The sequence below is a fragment of the Pelophylax lessonae genome, assembly GCF_965119305.1.
Source record: "Pelophylax lessonae genome assembly, chromosome: 4".
Taxonomy (NCBI): domain Eukaryota; kingdom Metazoa; phylum Chordata; class Amphibia; order Anura; family Ranidae; genus Pelophylax; species Pelophylax lessonae.
In genome coordinates, this window is record NC_138771.1 from 587,638,660 (window position 1) to 587,653,776 (window position 15,117).

The 15,117-nt window shown below is 42.6% G+C and overlaps 1 protein-coding gene across 1 annotated transcript in view; it reads left to right on the top strand.

The window, feature by feature from the left end:
* Nucleotides 1-1,560: 1,560 nt before the first annotated feature.
* Nucleotides 1,561-15,117, top strand: part of LOC309552808 (interleukin-3 receptor class 2 subunit beta-like) — a 143,797-nt gene continuing 130,240 nt past the window's right edge. Inside the window, exon 1 of the mRNA XM_082253721.1 lies at nucleotides 1,561-1,685. The gene's annotated coding sequence lies outside the window, so the exon portion shown is untranslated. The remainder of the gene's footprint in view (nucleotides 1,686-15,117) is intronic.

Genomic DNA, 15,117 nt, shown 5'->3' on the forward strand with positions numbered 1-15,117 from the left:
CATGTCAGAGCAAATGAGAATCATGAGGTCAAAGGAACTGCCTGAAGAGCTCAGAGACAGAATTGTGGCAAGGCACAGATCTGGCCAAGGTTACAAAAAGATTTCTGCTGCACTTAAGGTTCCTAAGAGCACAGTGGCCTCCATAATCCTCAAATGGAAGACGTTTGGGACGACCAGAACCCTTCCTAGAGCTGGCGTTCCGGCCAAACTGAGCTATCGGGGGAGAAGAGCCTTGGTGAGAGAGGTAAAGAAGAACCCAAAGATCACTGTGGCTGAGCTCCAGAGATGCAGTCAGGAGATGGGAGAAAGTTGTAGAAAGTCAACCATCACTGCAGCCCTCCACCAGTCGGGGCTTTATGGCAGAGTGGCCCGACGGAAGCCTCTCCTCAGTGTAAGACACATGAAAGCCCACATGGAGTTTGCTAAAAAAACACCTGAAGGACTCCAAGATGGTGAGAAATAAGATTCTCTGGTCTGATGAGACCAAAATAGAACTTTTTGGCCTTAATTCTAAGCGGTATGTGTGGAGAAAACCAGGCACTGCTCATCACTTGTCCAATACAGTCCCAACAGTGAAGCATGGTGGTGGCAGCATCATGCTGTGGGGGTGTTTTTCAGCTGCAGGGACAGGACGACAGTTGCAATCGAGGGAAAGATGAATGCGGCCAAGTACAGGGATATCCTGGACAAAAACCTTCTCCAGAGTGCTCTGGACCTCAGACTGGGCCGAAGGTTTACCTTCCAACAAGACAATGACCCTAAGCACACAGCTAAAATAACGAAGGAGTGGCTTCACAACAACTCCGTGACTGTTCTTGAATGGCCCAGCCAGAGCCCTGACTTAAACCCAATTGAGCATCTCTGGAGAGACCTAAAAATGGCTGTCCACCAACGTTTACCATCCAACCTGACAGAACTGGAGAGGATCTGCAAGGAGGAATGGCAGAGGATCCCCAAATCCAGGTGTGAAAGACTTGTTGCATCTTTCCCAAAAAGACTCCTGGCTGTATTAGATCAAAAGGGGGCTTCTACTAAATACTAAGCAAAGGGTCTGAATACTTAGGACCATGTGATATTTCAGTTTTTCTTTTTTAATAAATCTGCAACAATGTCAACAATTCTGTGTTTTTCTGTCAGTATGGGGTGCTATGTGTACATTCATGAGGAAGAAGAATGAACCTAAATGATTTTAGCAAATGGCTGCAATATAACAAAGAGTGAAAAATTTAAGGGGGGTCTGAATACTTTCCGTACCCACTGTATATATATATATATATACACATATATATATATACACACACACACATATATATATATATATATACATACACACATATATATATATATATATATATATACACACATATATATATATATATATATATATATATATATATATATATATATATATATATATTTTATATGTGCGTGTGCGTGTATTATAAAAATATATGTAAATGTTCTGACAAACAGTTCTAGAGAAAGTTCATTACAGTCCCTGGGCTGTTTTTTCTCTGGAAGTATTGCCAAACAAGGGCAGGATCTGATTAGCAGGAAGCAGAATTTTTTTTGTTACCAGATAACGTCAACAAGAGAGAAAAGGAGGAAGCTGTTCTAAGCTCAAAGTATCCGTAAAGTCTGCAACTATTGTTTTACAGCAACGCTGAGTGGGGAGCCTAACCGAGGTAGCGCATTTTATTGGCTGCTTTATCTATTTGCTATTTTTAATTGTACAGCTTGATGTGGGAAATGACAGCACTCATAACATCTGTAGCTGCATGCACATGTTTTTAGTAGCTATTTGCTCACAATGACAAGATGCTCAGTGCAGTTGATGCATGTTCCAGTGTTAGGACAGCTGTTGAATGTGTTTGGGAACCTGGGAAGGCATAAATGTGAAAGCAAGCTTTGAGGGCTTTCATCTTGGTCCAGGCTTTCACTATTTAAGTGAATGACTTGGAACAAGCACACAGGATGGGAGGCTTTTTCAGACTTCCCTGATGGCAGTGACATCTCGTATTTCTGCCCTTACAGATTTGCTTTCACTGAGATGACTAGTAAACATTTACTGTGAGATTCTAAATTTACAATATTGCTAATGTTTAAAAAAAGGAAGCAATCTGTTATGAAGAAGATCAGCTTAGATTTATAACTTTTCCTACCAATGATTTTCCTGCTATCCTGTCAGATGAGGGGGTTTTCATTCTAATAATGCATATTTCACATGGTAAGAGCATTTTCTTTTGCATTGAGTTGATATACCAAGGTTATTAGTTCAGTGTAACATTTTTACGTTATTAAGTGCAGGATCACATTATTGCGTTTTCAGAGATCGCATGTAATTCTGCTCCTTCATTACATGCGATCTCATGTACGGATGCGAATTCAGCCATACACTTTGTATGGCCGAATTCGCATTGTATCCGCACCAAAGACACACAGGACCCTTTTTTTCAGCTGCATCAGGATCGGATCGCACAGTGGTTCACACTTGTGCGATCCGATCCTGTGCGAACTGTCAGATCGCACTGCGATATGCGATCAAACTGGGGGTGTCGTTAACATTTAATTGACACCCCCTGCGTATCGCATATGGCAGTGTGAACTGCCAGATGTGCGGATGCGATGCGGGAACAGGCTGCGAATTCGCAGCCTTCCCGCATCGCACAAGTGTGAACCGGCACTTACAATTAAAAGCAATTGCTTGTAGGCAAAGTTATCATTTAGCATCACCCCACAGGAGAACTGTTAAAAAGTAAGTGTACCTCTGGCCAAAACCTTTTCTAGTTTTGGATAGACTATAGTTAAAGCTCCTGTATTTTATTTTTTTGCTGTTTTTGTCCCATCGGGGGAAAGATGTCCCTTTACTTTCTATCCCAGAGACTCAGCATGAAATTAGAGGAGATCACTCCAAAGTGTGCAGTTTTTAGTAAAACAGGTTTGCCCATTGGAAGCATTCCCCTCACTTCTTGTTTCTGTGACAAATAATAAATGTTGAATTTCCCATCACATTCTGTACCAGAAACAATAGTCACCTCTATAAATAGAGAAAGAGAATTCCTCAAAGTGGGGACATGTGCAACATTATAAAGCTGACAGGGGTTCTAACCCTTGGACATGTTATACAAAACTATAAAAAAGGTTTTAGCATTTTTGCACTTAAAAAACCTTTCTCTGACAGGAACAGCCACCATCTTATAAATAGGAGATATGTCATTTAGGGAGAAGTAACTTTAAACCTGTTAGGCTTCATTGTGAAGTGCCTTATTGTGCTGAAATTGTATGCAAATGATGATTTAGAAAATGGCAACTGTAACATGCTCTGTAACAAGCTCACTTTTAAGGAAAACTTGGTAATTCTATTTTATGTTGTATGCCTTGTTTTTTATTTTTATGTAGCAGGATTCCCAGCCGTTTTGCTGGATGTGGGTCCCCCTGGGTCACCGGGTGCAACAAAAGTACCTTTGTGCATGTTTCTCCAAGTGTGAGCACTGAGACAATGACCAGTCCAGTATCTTTGGGTTTTTATATTTATTGAGAACTTGGATAGAAGAAGGGATGAGTGGGATACTCCTTTGGCTCAACTATGCACAATTTACAGGGGACAACTGAAAAAAATGCCTGTTGGCACTGACTTGATGCCGGTCAACGCCGGTTAACGCTGGTTAACGCTGGCCTGCTTTGGCACTCCTTGCTGGGGTAGCTACTTAATCACTGCTGCACTGCTGAACAAGTTGTATGCTTCAGGGCCCGCACCGGCACCCTCTTTCACAAACTTATCTAAAGGGCTTAGACTCTGGCATCCCCTTTCTAAGTCTTCTCTACTGGTTAGCTGATCCTGTCCAATAAAAGCAAACGGATGGGGATCTATTCCCTATCCATCTAGCGGATCGTATTGGATGGTAGTCTGGTGTAAACGGACAGACGATCCATTTAAATCTGACTGTCCATAGAGGAGAGCAGGCTTTGTCTGTGTCTGCTCTGCATAAGTGGAGTGAACACAGACCAACAATCCGCCTACTCATTGGGGATCAGCGGACATATTCCCTGCTTAGCAGGCAGACTCCAGGGGAGCCCATCTTGTGTGTAAGGGACCATAAGGATGTTTATATTATTGAATTGTCTGCATTAGGATAAAAACCCTTCTGTGCTGCAGGATCTGCCCCCAGTCCCCCCCTATACGTTCCTGAGCCTAATCCAGCGCTGTGCCCACTGCTGCTTTAGTAGTTCTCCCCGCTGACCTCCAAATCATTACAGGATGCAGTTTCCCTTTCCTACCAGGTAGTTGTTTTTCATGCAATAGAGTAAACTAGTAGTGGTTGACATACTTGTTTTAGGGGGACTCTGATATCAACAAATGGCACACAGAAAAAAGCCCCTTAAAGGTCCATTATAAAGGATCAGAGAAAAAATCATTAAGTAGAAAGGACAGTACTGAAAAAAGAGGAAAAAATAAACAAATTACTGAAAGCCAGTCTACAGAAAATTTAGTTTTTTCTTTTTTACTGGGTTACACAGTTAGTCAGGTTAAAAAAAGCCACTAGTACATCTAGTTTAACCTCAATTGAACTAGATGGACTAGAAAGCCTCCATATAGGAAATACAAAAAGCAATAAAGCATGATCCAAATTACGGGGGGGGGGGGGTTTCTTCCTTATCTGCCATGAGACAATTGGGTATTCTCTGGATCAACTACCCCTGGTTTTATCTAAAAAAAAAAAAATTGTATCCAGGTATATTTTGTGCATTTAGGAATACATCCAGGTCTGTATTAAAACAATATACTGGGCTAGCCAAAACTAGTTCTTGAGGGAGCCTTTTCCACATTTTCACAGCTTTTACTGTGAAGAAACCTTTCCATATGTGACGGTAAATCTTTTTTCCTACAGCCGTAATGACCTAAAAGTGAATTAAACTACACTAAGTTCACTATATGCACCATTTATGTATTTATACATGTTGATCTTATTCCCACTTAATCTCCTCTTCTCATATCATTTATAAATGTATTAAAAAGTAAGGGTCCCAACACTGAACCTTGGGGTACACCACAAAAAATCATAGACAATTCAGAGTAAACACCAAAACACGGAATACAGTTTGAAGAGTTCCTGAGGAATAAGTGATAAAGGGCCTCAGGAAAACCCTGGGTTTGGGACAGATTATATTGAAAGGATAGAAAGAAGGGGGGAAATAATGGTTTGCCATATCAAAATGTACAGTTGCCTCCATCCCTATGTGTAAATATGTGGACAGAAAAGAGAAAATGGGACTTTGATTGAGGTATATATTGAAAGGATATCTATGTCCAAAAAGTTTGCATGTTTAGTAATAATGAAAAACGATTGGACTTGTGTACAATCAAGGCACCATATTCTGTGTTAACATATTATCCGTAATATTTTTTCTCAGAGAATAGGTGCAGGAACTCCTGCCTTCTGAATCAGCATTCGTTTCTGCCCCCTAGCCACCTCTGAGCAATGTCCCTTGGTTCCACCTTCTACCTACCTCCCAGTACCACCCCTTTTAGAGAATGCAGAATCAAGTACCATTTTGTGCTACTAAGTGATTTGCAAGGAATTTGTTAATGCTAACAAGAAAGACAGTAAAATTGATCCCCTGCTGTGAGCAATTATAGACAACACCCCAGCAACAATAGACCCCCAGAAACAATAGGCCTCCTTCAGCAACAATATATCCCCCATGAAACAATAGACCCCCCTCAGCAACAATGCCCCCCACAACAAACACCCCAGCAACAATAGACCCCCAGCGGCAACAACAGATCTCCAAGCAGGGAGCATCAATAGACCTCTCCCTCAACAGTAGACAATTGACACTCCACCAGCAACAATAAACCTACCCAGCAACAATAGACCCCCACCCAAAGATAGATCCCCACTAGCGACAATAGATTCCCCCAGCAGCCAGCATCAATAGGCCCTCCAGCAAACCCCTGCCATTAGAACCGGTACTCTCTCCAGCCCATGTGAGCTGCGGCCCTGGGTGTGATAACTGAAGCAGCGACAACTCCGGCATCTTTGTTTGTGGTTTTTATTTGATTTAAAGGGGATGGGAGAAGGGAATGTGTGGGATACTCCTTGCGGCTCAAACTAATTACACGTGGGAATTTGTTACTGAAAAACGCTCGTTGGCGCTTTCTTGACGCCAGCCGGTGCCAGCCAACGCTCACTGACTCTGAGAATTCTCTGTGTAACCGAAGAAGCGTTGAATCCCCGACTTATAGTCCTGTGGATCCAAGACTGAGAGCTGTAGAACTCCTGACACTGCTGTGCTGTGGAAGTCACTGAATAATGTCTCCCGCTTGGTACAGCTTGAGGTAGTATCTTGTAGAACTTTGTGTAACTGTCGCTTCACTGACACTCTCTGTACAATTCGGGGCCCAGACACCTATAACATATGTTTAAAAAAAGTCCTGCTTAATTTCTCCAAAAATGCCAAAAACATGAACGAACATTAAGGGTTTGTTCACGCCAGCTGCCCCACTTAGGGCCCTTTCACACGGGCGCTCCGTATGTCCGCAAATCAACCTATTTTTTTGCGGATGATTTGCGGACATAATGTAAGTCTATGGCATTGCGGATGTCAGCGGAATACCATCCGCTGACATCCGATTTTCTTCCTTTCAGTTCTGTTCCGTTTTTTGGAACGGAACAGAACTCTATTTTTCCTCCGTTCAAAAAACGGAAAGGAAGGAAAATCGGATGTCAGCGGTGTCATCCGCTGATATCCGCAATGCCCATATACTTACATTATGTCCGCTTATCATCCGCAAACGGATGGGATGATATGCGGACTTACGGAGCGGATGACACAACTGTCATCCACTCCGTGAAAAAAAAAAAAAAGTCCCGCAGCGGACAAAAACAGCGGAGCGGCCGACTGAAAGAGCCCTTATTGCTGGGCCACTCAATACACCAATCCTAGCACATCATTCTAGTTCCCTTTTTTCTCTTTGTTTTCAAGTGACATTTCATTAAGTTCTGTTCACACAGCGGTTTTTCCAACGCAGTGGCTTCCATTGCATACTGCAGTGCTGGCAAAAATCCTGTATGCACCCTTACAGCGTTGTGAACTTCTCTCATAAGGAACAATGCATTTTGCATTGTCTTGCATTGTCTTACCTTATCTTGCATTGGGACTGCAGTGAACAAGGCTTCCCAATATAGTCCCAATACACCTGATGTGAACAAGCCCTAAAAGTAGTCTGCTTCAATATTGCATGACCTAGATAACATACAAGTACTAGTTTTTTGATACCTCCATGGCCAGGGCTGGTAGGCACTGCGAGAAAACAGTTCTCATGCACCAATCACAGGGCATCACAGTGTTTACTATTTTGTCAGAACTTTATTGGAAAATGTTACAACTTGTTTCATTTAGTTTCATTCACACAATGGCATCGGGTTGTGATAGTTTGTGTTGTAACCCGATGTTCTGAAAATAAGTACTGCATGCACCATTGCAACTCATTTGATGTGAACCTGCCTTAAGTGCCGGTGCACATATATGTGATGCGGGAACACTATTTCGGTTTAATATTGCATAATCATTTACTGCTCAGCTTCTATTTATACACCAACGTTATCATAGATAATAATGATGATTAACAACCACGATTGATAGAGAATCAAGAGTTGATTCATGCAGTGGAACAGGAGTGGCTTAGCTTGAAGTCTTTTCCAGATCTGACAATCAGCTTCAATGGGCGATGTATAGACACAGGTCTACAACATTATAGTAAAAAATATACATGCAAAGAATTAACAATCATATATAAATCCCAAATATTCAGAAACACACACATTGGCCTAAATGCGCATATAGCAAAAGAACCATGGGGTTGATTTACTAAAACTGGAGAGTGCAGAATCTGATGCAGCTGTGCATGGTAGCCAATCAGTTTCTAACCAGCTTGTTCAGGTAAGCTTGGACAAAAAAAAAAAATAGAAGCTGGTGAGTTTCTGGGCACAGCTTCACCAGAATTTGCATCTTCCAGTTTTAGTAAATCAACCCCATGTCTTTAAATCACGTGGAGTAAACCAGATGCCAAATAACTCTCAGGTGGGTGGCCATAGGGAGGAGTAAGGATTGATGGAGCAACTGTAGGTAACGCTTTTCAGATTATTTACATAATATTGAGAAAGTTATCCATATATTAACCACTTGCCGACCGCCCCAAGTACATATACTGCGGCAGTCAGCCCCGGCCAGGCAAAGTGACGTATATATACGTCACTAGCCTGTCACCGGCTTGTGAGCCAATAGCTGAGGCGTGCGCCCGCCGCGGCTCGTTCACTAAGGAGTCAGTGCGTGTGACCGGTGGACCCGATGTCCGCCGGTCACTCGGCGATCGTCGGTAGAGTGGGAGAAAGGCAGAGCGGCTTATGTAAACAAGCCACCTGTCATTCTCCCCTGTGTAAAAATGGAGATCAGATGGTTCTACTATGTAGAACCGTTGATCTCTGTTTTTACAATAGTAGACATGTCCCATCACAGTTAGAAACACGCCCCTAGGACACACTTAACCCCTCCCTCTCCAATGCAGTTAACCCCTTCCCTGCCAGTGTCATTTTTACAGTAACAGTGCATATGTATAGCACTGATTACTGCAGTAATATCACTGGTAACCCCAAAAGTGTCAAAAATGTCAGTCAAGGGTCCGATCTGTCCGCCGCAATGTTGCAGTCCCGCAAAATAAAAAAATCGCAGATCGCCGCCATTACTCGTTAAAAAAAAAAACACCAAAAATGACAAAAATCTTTCCCTTTGTTAGTAAACGCGATAACTTTTGCGCAAACCAATCAAAATACGCTTTTTGCGATTTTTTTTTACCAAACATAGGTAGCATAAAACAAATTGGCCGAAAATGTTAAAAAATGTTGATTTTTACATTTTGTTTGGGGAATTTCATATAAAAAAATGTGAAAAATATTGTTATTTTTGCAAAATTTACGCTTTTTTTGTTTATAGCGCGTGATCAAAAAAATCGCACAGGTGATCAAATACCACCAAAAGAAAGCTCTGTTTGTGGGAAAAAAAGGACGTCAAATTCGTTTTGGTACAGCGTTGCACGACAGCGCAATTGTCCGTTAAATTCACGCAGTAAAAAAAAAAATCGCAAAAAAAACCCTGGTCAGGAAGGGGGTAAAATCTTCCGGGGCTTACGTGGTTAAGAGGACTGTACAAGTATATTATTCAAAAAATTGATTGCTTGACTTGGATAGAGTATGTGGCCAAAGGGAGATTCACTCTTTTAAATTGTCCTAGTTACATTACTGTTTGGGACAGGAAATCCAATTTTTTTGTGGGTGTCTTCCTGTCTTAAGACAGGAAATAAAGGGAAATCCTTGCAAAGGGTTTGCAGGCAGCAGAAGAAAAACAAGTTAGGGTTCTAAGAATTCCCTGCTCTATTCAAACTTAAAAAAGGTGTTTGGTTTGGGACATGCTCAAGGGCAGTGGTCTCCAAATGCGGCCCCTTGCTGGCTTTTATCCGGCCCTTGGGGCACTATTTCATCCAGTGATACCAACAATGGGGCATAATTATCCCCACTGACACCAATGAATGGGGCTCATTTGCTCCCAATGACACCAACAAAGGGGGCACAATGAAATCAATGATGGGGCACAATTCCTCCCACTGAAACAAATAGAAGGACATTATTTTTTCCACTGACATCAGCACTTTTTCTACTCCCAATGGCCACAGTTCGGCCCTCCTAAAGTCTGAAGGACAGTAAACTGGCCCTTTGTTTAGAGAGTTTAGAAAGCAATAATTATTATTAGTAGTTATAATATGATATATATCAGAAAATAAAGACAGGGTCTGCAGAGTGCATAATGTTTATTTTCAGAAACCAAGTTGTACATTATGTATATTAAACCATTAGGAATTAAGAATTCTAGGCAAGCTACATACTTTAGAATAATATTTTTAGTGTCCATTTACATTGATCCGACTTGTCAGGCGACTTGTCAGTCTGACAAGTCGCGGTCCTCACGCTTCCGTTATGCGGTACAGGAGCCGTTCTAATAGGAGCGACACAAGTCGCTCCGACTTAGAAAAAGGGTCCTGTACTACTTCGGGGCGACCTGGAGGCGACTTGCATAGACATTCATGTTATGAAGTCCGTGCAAGTCGCGCCGAAGTCGCGCTGCACGCAAATTCACAGGTCGCCCCCTAAGTCGGAGCGACCTAATGTGAACGGAGGCTTAGCTTTTGGCACACCAGCACTGATAATTTTCTGAAGAGGGGCGGGGGGGGGGGGTCAGCATCAGGGGTTTAAAAGCAGCCCCCATTAGTGTTCTCCCTACAAACTTGCTGTGTGTGAAAAATTGGGATGTGTCTGATTTTAGCTGCTTTTTTTGGTGTATTCATAGCCAGCCCAGTAAAGTGAATTAGCTGTCATAAAACAACACACATTACCACACTCCCTAAATACCTAGCCTTGACACTTAACTTTAAAGAAGTTGTAAAATCAGGAAGGTTTTTTCATCTTAATACATTCTATGCATTAAGATAAAAAAAACTTTCTGGGTGTAGCAGTCTCCTCAGCCCCCCTAATACTTACCTGAGCCCCATCTCTCTCCAGCGATTTCCACAAATCCCTCCTTATTGGCTTACACTGACACATCCACGGTGCCAATGGCTCCAGAGGCTGTCAATCAAAGTCAGTTATCCAATCAGGAGAGAGGAGGAGGGGGCCGAACGGCAGCATCGTGTCTGAATTGACAAACAGAGCTGCAGCTCGGCTCGGGTGCCCCCATAGCAAGCTGCTTGCTGTGGGGGCACTCGACAGGAGGGAGGGGCCAGGAGCAGCAATGAGGGACCCGAGAAGAGGAGGATCCAGGCTGCTCTGTGCAAATCCAACTGCACTGTAGAGGTAAGTATAACATGTTTATTATTTAAAAAAAAAAATACTTTACAAGCACTTTGAAATTAAAATCCTCACCCTAAGACCCTGTTCACACTGGGGCGACCTGTCAGGTGACCTGGTCGCCTAACAGGTCGCCGTAGGTCGCCTGCCATAGAGAAGCTGTGGACCCGTTCTAATAGGAGCGACACAAGTCGCTCTGACTTAGAAAAAGGGTCCGGAGCTTCTTTGGGGCGACCTGGAGCGACCTGCATTGACTTCAATGATATGAAGTCCGTGCCGGCCGCTCCGAGGTTGCGGAGTTAAAATTTTGAAACCTTTTCATAGTTAACATTGTCACAACATGATTCTAAAATGATTCATGTCCTCAGATGACCACATATTCTTCAGAAAACCAAAAAAAACAGTTGCGAAAGTCAAAGTGTTTCTAAATCTACTAAAGTAAAGTCAATCTGCATAAGAAATAAAGCATGTTTGTTAAAATCACTGTGAAACCTAAGTTGTAATCCTCCGCATTGTGTAAAAAGGCTGTTTGATCCTGGCTTTTCTCATTCCCCCCCCCCCTTTTTCCACTGTCCCCTAATAATTCTATGGAGTCAGGCTGCACATGCTCAGTTTGGTGTGTATATCTAGCGAGTCTTCTTTTTCATGGGAGGATGCATGTGATCAGCACAGGGCCAATCAGCACTGTCCAGACAGAGGGTCAGGGGTCTTGCATTCAGAAAACTCCTCCTACAAGCTTTAACCCGTGCTTGGCTGGATACTGATAGAAGTCACAAAACTGCTATATACTGATGATGGGAAAATGCAGTTTTTATTTACTAGAATTATTTCATTTCCATGTTCTGTGTACTGTGGGAGACTAGATATAGTAAATGCACATCTCCTGGGTTTAGTAATACTTTAGAGAGGCACGCAGAGGAAGCTGATGGTGTTTTTACAAAAGGCAAACCCTGACCCTCTTATGCTCACCCTACTTGCACTTGTTCATTGTTCCTTGCTTCTGAGAAAAGCTGGCACTTTCAGGTATGGGGGTAGCATGTGATTTGCTCTCCTGAGAAGAAAAGAAACAAATCACCGCTCAAAGGGCTGACAGTTGGGCCAGTAGGATTCCCAAGTAAACTGTAGTAGTCCTGCAAGACTGGGTGCTCACCAAGGTCCGTGTAATGTTCTGGTACCTCTGGTACCCTTATTTCCACATTTCTCTCTTAATATTGCGTCCCATCTTGCTATCCAAATGGAACGCATACACCTTTAAAGGCAATGACGTCATCGCCGGGCGCCGCTATGAGCGGCTATTTCAATCGCCGGCTTTCTCTCACTCATTGCTCGTTCAAACCGTATGTTGCCTTGTCTTGTCCAATGCTGCCGGAGCTTCAAGCTATTCCCCTTGCCTGAACAAGACCGGAACCTCGCTACCGATCCAGTATCTCGCTACCGGATTACTCCATTACTCTTGGACCTTGCTACTACTAACCCATCTAGTGATAAGTACCCCGCAGGGGATTCCTTCCTCAACCTAACTTTCACTATCTACTACTGCATACTAAAGGGACTATTACTATCTAAGCTATTTCTATCATCTGCATAGATTGCTAGCTCTTGGGACTACCATCACCTATGATTGCACTAGGTTACTCTCTCTTGCATACTTCATCTGCTGTCCCCTACCACCTGTTACTATACATGATTGCTAAAACCTATCTGCATACTATCATCACCTACCACTCTCCTGAATACTACTACTAAGTGCTCACCATTCTATTGCCTGTCTCTCACCTCTATTCTATCATATACATTCTATCACTCCAGGAACATCATATTGAGTGTATGTATATTTGCATAACAGGCTGTACACAGTGATGAAGTCCTGAGAGTTGGATATGTTGTTCAACACATTCTCTACATGACTACTGAGTGTAATAATTCTGCAGCTGCAAATCCATTCACTAACAAAAAACGCATGAGCGTTACAGATTGAATGAGCCAGAAAAAATATGGATTCAGCAGAATTACCCACTCAAGTAATACAATTAAAACAACAAGTAGATGCATTGATACTTGCTCTTACAGAGGTAAAAAACGAAAATCAGGCTTTAAGACAGCAGGTTGGCCGTCTTGCGCAGCTCTCTGCTGCTCAGCCCCGTGAGCCTAAGATAAACCCTCCTCTAGTGTTTACTGGTGATCGGAGTAAATTTCGTGAATTTAAAAACGCATGTCGATTGCTATTCTTGTTGAAACCTCATACCTACCCCACTGACCAAATCAAAGTCTGTACCACTATTTCTTATCTGACGGTGATCCCCGGGCCTGGGCAGACTCTCTCTTTGAGAAAGATGACCCACTTCTTAACTCCTATCCTTTATTCCTAGCGCAACTCGCTAGTTTATATGAAGACCCCAATAGGCAGAGTACTGCTGATACCCAATTGAGGGCTTTAAAACAAGGAAGGAGACCTGTTGAGGACTTCGTGGCAGATTTCAAAAGATGGTCCCTTGATTCAGGGTGGAATGACACATCCTTGCGAACGCAGTTCAGACTCGGCCTATCAGAAGTCGTTAAAGACGAGCTCGCCCGAGCGGATTTACCTGACACCTTGGATGGCCTGATACAGACCAGTATCAATATTGACAGACGACTGCGAGAAAGAAAGGCTGAGAAGATGGGATTGCCATTGTCCAGTCCTTCTCGGATGTCGCCTGTTGACCCTACTCCTATGGAGGTAGGAATGATACGCCCACCTTTGACCTTTTCTGAACGTGCCAGGAGGAAAACTGAACATCTCTGCATGTACTGCGCATCCCCGGATCATTTGATAAACGGCTGTCCCCTTGTCCGCAAAAAAGAGGGTGAGTGTTCAAATGTCTTGCTAGGGGGACTAACAATTTCATTTTCTAATCCTTATCTTTTTATTAATTTGACATTACAGTGGGACCAAACTAGGATCACCACCAAGGCTATGGTATTCCGTTATCCTCTGGTCCCATCACTAATCAGACACAGGCACTCCTTGTCACTGCTGACGGGTCTCATGTGGAGACCACCACTTTTGATGTACTGACCTCACCACATTTTCCCATTATTTTGGGGACTTCCCTGGTTACACATACATCAACCAATCATCGATTGGAAAACAAGAACTCTAACCTTCTCTTCTCACTACTGCGAAACCACGTGTAATCTCTCATCACATGGAAGGATCCTGTCTGTGGTGTCGGATGAGATTATACCAATATGTTATCAGAATTTGTCGGAAGTCTTCCTTGAGAAAAACGCTCAAGTGTTGCCTCCCCATAGGGACTATGATTGTTGTATCGATCTACTCCCTAATAGCAAATTGCCTTTCGGTCACGTTTATCCTCTTTCACAGGATGAACTCTCTCATCTCAAGGAATACTTGGATGAAAATTTGGCGAAAGGATTCATCAGACCTTCTACTTCCTCCACTGCTGCAGGACTCTTCTTTGTCCGCAATAAAGATTCAAGTCTCAGGCCTATTATTGATTTCAGACAATTAAATACCATTACAATAAAGGATCGTTATCCTTTACCTCTTATTCCTGAACTTATAGAACAGGTGCGCGGAGCTTCCTACTTTTCGAAATTGGACCTAAAAGGGGCATACAACTTAATTCGAATCCATGACGGGGATGAATGGAAGACAGCATTCAGAACCAGATACGGACTATTTGAGTACATCGTGATGCCATTTGGGTTGTGTAATGCTCCCGCAGCCTTCCAACGATTTATAAATGAAATATTCAGAGACTTGCTTGATGTTTGTGTTGTAGTATATCTGGACGATATACTTATTTATTCTCATTCCCTATCTGAACACATAAAACATGTAAGACTCGTGTTGTCAAGACTACTTGCACATAAATTATATGTTAAATCAAAAAAATGTTTATTTCATAAAGAGGAAGTACTATTCCTAGGATACATTATATCCAAAAATGGAATCAAAATGGACATGAGCAAAATATCCTGTATTCTAGATTGGCCTGTGCCAACAACTCGCAAAGCATTACAAAGATTCCTCGGATTCTCTAACTACTATAGAAAGTTCATCAAGAACTTCTCTGCTATTGTGAGACCTCTCACACAACTCACAAGTACAAAAAAACAATTCAAATGGTCAGAAGAAGCAAATGGAGCTTTCTGCTTGTTGAAATCAAGCTTTACTTCTGCTCCCATACTACGCCATCCAGACCCATCCCTT